This window comes from Octopus sinensis, linkage group LG25 (genome assembly GCF_006345805.1).
Source record: "Octopus sinensis linkage group LG25, ASM634580v1, whole genome shotgun sequence".
Taxonomy (NCBI): domain Eukaryota; kingdom Metazoa; phylum Mollusca; class Cephalopoda; order Octopoda; family Octopodidae; genus Octopus; species Octopus sinensis.
In genome coordinates, this window is record NC_043021.1 from 19,750,355 (window position 1) to 19,756,354 (window position 6,000).

The window sequence follows — 6,000 nt, forward strand, 5'->3', positions numbered from 1 at the left end:
GTTTGAAAAATGCTGCTCTAAGCCATGCAAAAAGCCATAATCTCATGGAATTTTGTGCTTTTGAAGAAGGATTTTGACCAGGGAAAGAATATAATTGTCTGGATGTTTGTGTGAGTGGAAAATATGAAGGTTGTGGTCAATGAAGAGAGCAGACGTGATACCAATAGTAATTGGTGCAGTTGGAAATATCAGCACTCAACTACCAACATGGCTGAAAAAGATCGGTGCAAGTGTGAAGATAGAACACCTACAAAAATCAGCGTTGTGTGAAACTGCAAGAATTCTTCGCAGGGTTCTTGAAGCATGACCAGTAAAACAAGTGTCACCTTAGTCTGCTGGCTGTGGACAGCTGACACTTTCCATAATACCCAGCAAAATAAGCTGGGAGTTTTCATATAATAATAATAAGAAGAAGAAGAAGAAGAAGAAGGAGAAGAAAGGAGAAGTGAGTTTTGGAAAATGGTAACTATAATAGTCTTGACAATCCAAAAGAAGAGGATTACAAAGAAATGAGAAGGAAGGTTGGTAGCAACTAACTTTATAATGATTCTAACTATTTCTTAACAATATGTTAACCTATCTCCTAAGGCGGTGAGCTGACAGAATCATTAGCACGCCAGGCAAAATGTTTAGCGGCATTTCATCCATCTTTACGTTCTGAGTTCAAATTCCGTTGAAGTTGACTTTGCCTTTCATCCTTTCAGAGTTGATAAAATAAGTACCAGTTGAGTACTGGGGGCAATATAACTGACAACCGACTTTAAACTCTCTTTTGGAATTACTAGACCTGTGTCAAAATTTGAAGCCAGAAAATCTTGTTTGTAAAGATGAATTAGGATCTTGGGAAAAGATAAACTCTTGCCAGATTGATGACCACATGTAAAAGGATTAACTATGATTACATGTAAAAGGATTAACTACAATCATTTGTAAAAGGATTAACCATGATCATATATAAAAGATTAACTGTGGTCACATGTAAAAGGATAATCTGTGATCACATGCAAAAGGATTAACTGTGATCACATGCAAAAGGATGAACTGTGATTACATTTAATGGATTAATTACAATCACATGTAAAAGGATTAACCACAATCACATGTAAAAGGATTATCCATAATCACATGTAAAAGGATTAACTGTGATCACATATGATCATATGTAAAAGGATTAAATATAATTACATATAAAAGGATTAACTATGATTAAGTTGCTCAAATTCAATAGAAATCCTGCTTTTTTAATGTAGATAAATTCTTGATTTGATTGATATAAGACAGAATAAACTCTAACAGGAGACGTAGGAGTGGCTGTGTGGTAAGTAGCTTGTTTACAAACCACATAGTTCCGGGTTCAGTCCCACTGTGTGGCACCTTGGGCAAATGTCTTCTACTATAGCCTAGGGCCAACCAAAGCCTTGTGAGTGGATTTGGTAGACAGAAATTGAAAGAAGCCCATCATATATATTTGTATATATATGTATGTGTATATGTTTGTGTGTCTGTGTTTGTCCCCCCCCCCCCCCAGCATCACTTGACAACCGATGCTGGTGTGTTTACGTCCCCGAAACTTAGCTGTTCAGCAAAAAAGACCGATAGAATAAGTACTAGGCTTACAAAGAATAAGTCCTGGGGGTCAATTTGCCCGACCGACTAAAGGCGGTGCTCCAGCATGGCCACAGTGAAATGACTGAAACAGGTAAAAGAGTATGAGATGTAAAAGGGAAACAATGGTCAGTTACGTATTTTCTTTAAAACCTTGGCAGTTATTTCCTTCTAAGAGCTTGGCTTATTCTATTCATTGTGAATGTTTGTCTTAACTCATTCAAGGTGGAGGGCAAATAGATATTATCCACTCAGAATTTATTACTGACTAGAATCGACCCAAAACTAAATGCAGCTTTTTTTTCTATATTATTATTGACTATTTTAAATAGAATTTGAAAGATTCTTGTTTCTTTCTCATTGTCGTCGTCTCAACATTTTTAGTAAATCATGTCACTACCATTGCTTTATCTATCTATCTATCTATCTATCTAGACACGTCCACCAGATACATTCTTTCGCCATAGCCACAAGGATGATGAAAATAGCTCTTCCTTCCCGTTTGAGGGAAGGAGGCGTGACAATGAGCATAATCCTATGAACCCAGAAATTGAAAACAGAGGGTTACCCACTTGCAAACAAATGTGGTAACATGTAACAATATTGACCGAGGTTACTGTGGTCTTTTCCGTAGGCTTTTCTTCCCACAGTAAACCTTATCTGCTTCCCCCTTTACACCGTACATCATAACACTGTGATACACGATCCCTATTGATTGCTTTTTTTTCTTTTTCCCCTTTTTTCCTTTCTTTTTTCTCCTTTTTTTTCTTTTTTCTTTTCTTCTGTTACTTTTCCTTTTTTTCTGTTTTTTCTTCTTTCCCTCTTACGATCCCTTTTGATCGAAAACCCACCCCACTTTTTTTTCTCCAAAAAAAAAAGAAAAGCTCTACTTTGTAATCTGTCCCGTCTGTGTGCAGCCCTGTGTGGCTAATAAAGAAACATATCTACCAGTATGTATGTATGTATGTATGAATGTATGTATGTATGTATGTATGTATATATGTATGTATGTATGTATATATGTATGTATGTATGTATGTATGTATGTATGAATGAAAGAAATTGAAAATGCATGGTGTATTTTGTAGATGGTTTATTTTTAAAGGCTTAACCGGTTTCACAGATTTTTCTGATTTTCAAAAGTGAGGTAGAAAGACGTGGGGGCCATGCCACAGCAACTGTCATGCTTCTTTTATTTATATATATATATATATATATAACTGTAGGAAGCAGTTTTTCTCCACAGCTGCAAAAAAAGCCTCTCCTTACACTGTAAGAAATAAAGACATCCTTTGTGACACTTTATACGAAAGACAATTTTTTTAGAGTAGTTGTATACTGTCAACTTAATGTGACAGTCCCATGAAGGGAATCACACCACTGCTGTTTAGCCCTAGGAAGCATCAACACTTCCTGTCGGCCTTGACACATTTCCTGTGTCCTTATGTTTACAAGGGGGAGACAAGTACCTCCACCCGGCTAAGCCTGCACCCCAGAGACTAGTTTCTGAGTCTTTGCTCATCATCAGTCTGGGGTAGCATGGCCTGCAAGTTGGAGATGCCTGTCCAGCCCCTCTAAACATATAAGAATTCTAGTGAATTCATAAGGACACAAGAAATGTGTCAAGGCTGAAAGGAAGCGCTGATGCTTCCTAGGGCTAAATAGCAGTGGTGTGATTCCCTTCATGGGACCGTCACATTAAGTTGACAGCATACAACTACTCCGTCGTACCACTACGGCTTATATTCTTTATTCTTTCTTTTTTCTTTTACTTGTTTCAGTCATTTGGCTGCGGCCATGCTGGAGCACCGCCTTTAATCGAGCAACTTGACCCTGGGACTTATTCTTTTGTAAGCCCAGTACTTATTCTATCTGTCTCTTTTGCCGAACCGCTAAGTAATGGGGACATAAACACACCAGCATCGGTTGTCAAGCAATGCTAGGGGACAAACACACACACGCATATATATATATATATATATATACGACGGGCTTCTTTCAGTTTCCGTCTACAAAATCCACTCACAAGGCTTTGGTCGGCCCGAGGCTATAGTAGAAGACACTTGCCCAAGGTGCCACGCAGTGGGACTGAACCCGGAACCATGTGGTTGGTAGACAAGCTACTTACCACACAGCCATAGAAATTTAATATTTCTGCAATTTTTTTAGATTTTCTTGAATTGTTCACCTATTTCATCAAATATTTCTTTACAGAGCAAGAGTCAAATATTTTTAGTGATGGATGCGTAAACTATACCTACAGGAGATGCTGAAAAAGTATTGCAGAAGCAGGAAAATATCAATTCCATTTTTGGTGAATAATTATCATTACAGGAATGACCATGAAATTTAAAGGTGCAGACATTGGTATATGGTAAGAAGCTTGCTTCCCAATAACATGGTCCCGAGTTCAGTCCCACTGTGTGGCACCTTGGGCAAGTGTCTTTTACATTGTGAGCTTTTTACATTCTTTTACATTTGGGTCAACCAAAGCCTTGTGAGTAGATTTGGTAGATGGAAACTGAAAGAAGCCTGTTGTATGTATGTATGTATGTATGTATGCATGCATGCACGCACGTATGTACGTACGTATGTATGTATGTATATATGTATGTATGCATGTATGTATGTATGTACGTACGTATGTATATATGTATGTATGTATGCATGCATGCATGCATGTATGTATGTATGTATGTATGTACATAGGTATGTATGTATGTATGTATGTGTGTCTGTGTTTACCTGCACCATCGCTTGACAACTGATGTTGGTGTGTTTACATCAATGCAACTTAGCAGTTCAGCAAAAGAGACCGACAGAATAAGTAATAGGCTTACAAAGAAGAAATCCTGGGGTTGATTTCTTCGATTAAAAACCCTTTAACCCTTTAGCATTTAAACCGGCCATATCCGGCCAAAAGTATTCTGCCTGTTTTATGTTCAAACTGGCCAGATCTGGTCTCTCACACTAACCCTACAATACCGTTTTAAAAATTAACAGCTACCTCATCAAAATCTCAAAGCTACAAGATAATGCATGATTAGTTCAAAACAATGTGGATAAGAAAGGATTAATTTTGGCAGAATAATGTGCACACTAAAGGGTTAAGACAGTGCTCCAGCATGGCCGCAGTCAAATGACTGAAACAAATAAAAGAGTAAATTATGCAGTAACAGGATTGAGTTCCAGTGAAATAAACAGCACAACGGTGGAATTGCATTCTGGTATAGACGAAGAAATATCTCAGTTTCATCTATTAAGATACGCTCGTTAATTATCCTTTGGTTAAGCAGGGGAAGTTTCAATCAATTTTGAGTGAAAGCTTTTTGTTTTTTTCCCCTCCTCTGAGCATTCGAGGATTGGAGAAGAAAGAGAATCTGCTAGGAACAAATTTGGCTAGCATCAAACATGGCTGGCAAGCTGCATACAAAAACTGCCTTTATGAAGTGTGATTGAACATTTTTGCAGTGATCAGCTTGGCTCCATCTTACTCTCATACTGTCACATGCATGGCTGCTTGTTAGTCATATTCCAAATCATTAGAATCAATGCTATTTCCAAATAAGGGTAATGAGCTATCTATGAGTCAGATTAAAATATAACTATTTAAACTAAAACTAGATTATGATACTGGTGAAGGTGAAATTTAGGTCATATTAAAATTTAATCATTTAATCCTAACACTAGATTTGGAGTCAGACCAAAAATATAATCATTTAACTTCCTTGTTACCATATTTCTGTTGAAATACACTGCCTTTGCTTCAAATTAACAAAGAATTTAGTAAAATAACTTTGTCATATTTCTGTTTCAATTAATTATGGAAATAATGAAGAATTTAGTAAAATAACTTTGTCATATTTCTGTTTCAATTAATTATGGAAATAATGAAGAATTTAGTAAAATAACTTTATCATATTTCTGTTTCAATTAATTATGGAAATAATGAAGAATTTAGGAAAATATATTTATTATTATTAACACTTTTCTAACCATTTTTATATTGAAACATGCTGTCTCTGTCTCAGTTTTTAAAATTAAGAATTTAGCGAAATAACTGTCATTATTAACACTTTTGTTACAATATTTTGGTTGAAATAAATTGTTCTCATCTCAATTAATTATAAAAATAACGAAGAATTTAGTTAAAATAGCTCAGTCATTATTAACTTGATGTTTGGAACATAAATAATTAAAAAAAATATACAGTACAATACTGTTTCTACTTCATGGATTTTCACCTATCAAGGTGGGTTTTGGAAGGTAAAACCTGCGATAATCAGGGGATTTCTGTATATTATTATTTGGCTAAAAGTTTAGAATATAGGTCCAAAAATTAGAATTCTTATATCAAATTCCCAAATATATATTTCTTTACTGCCCAGAAGGGGC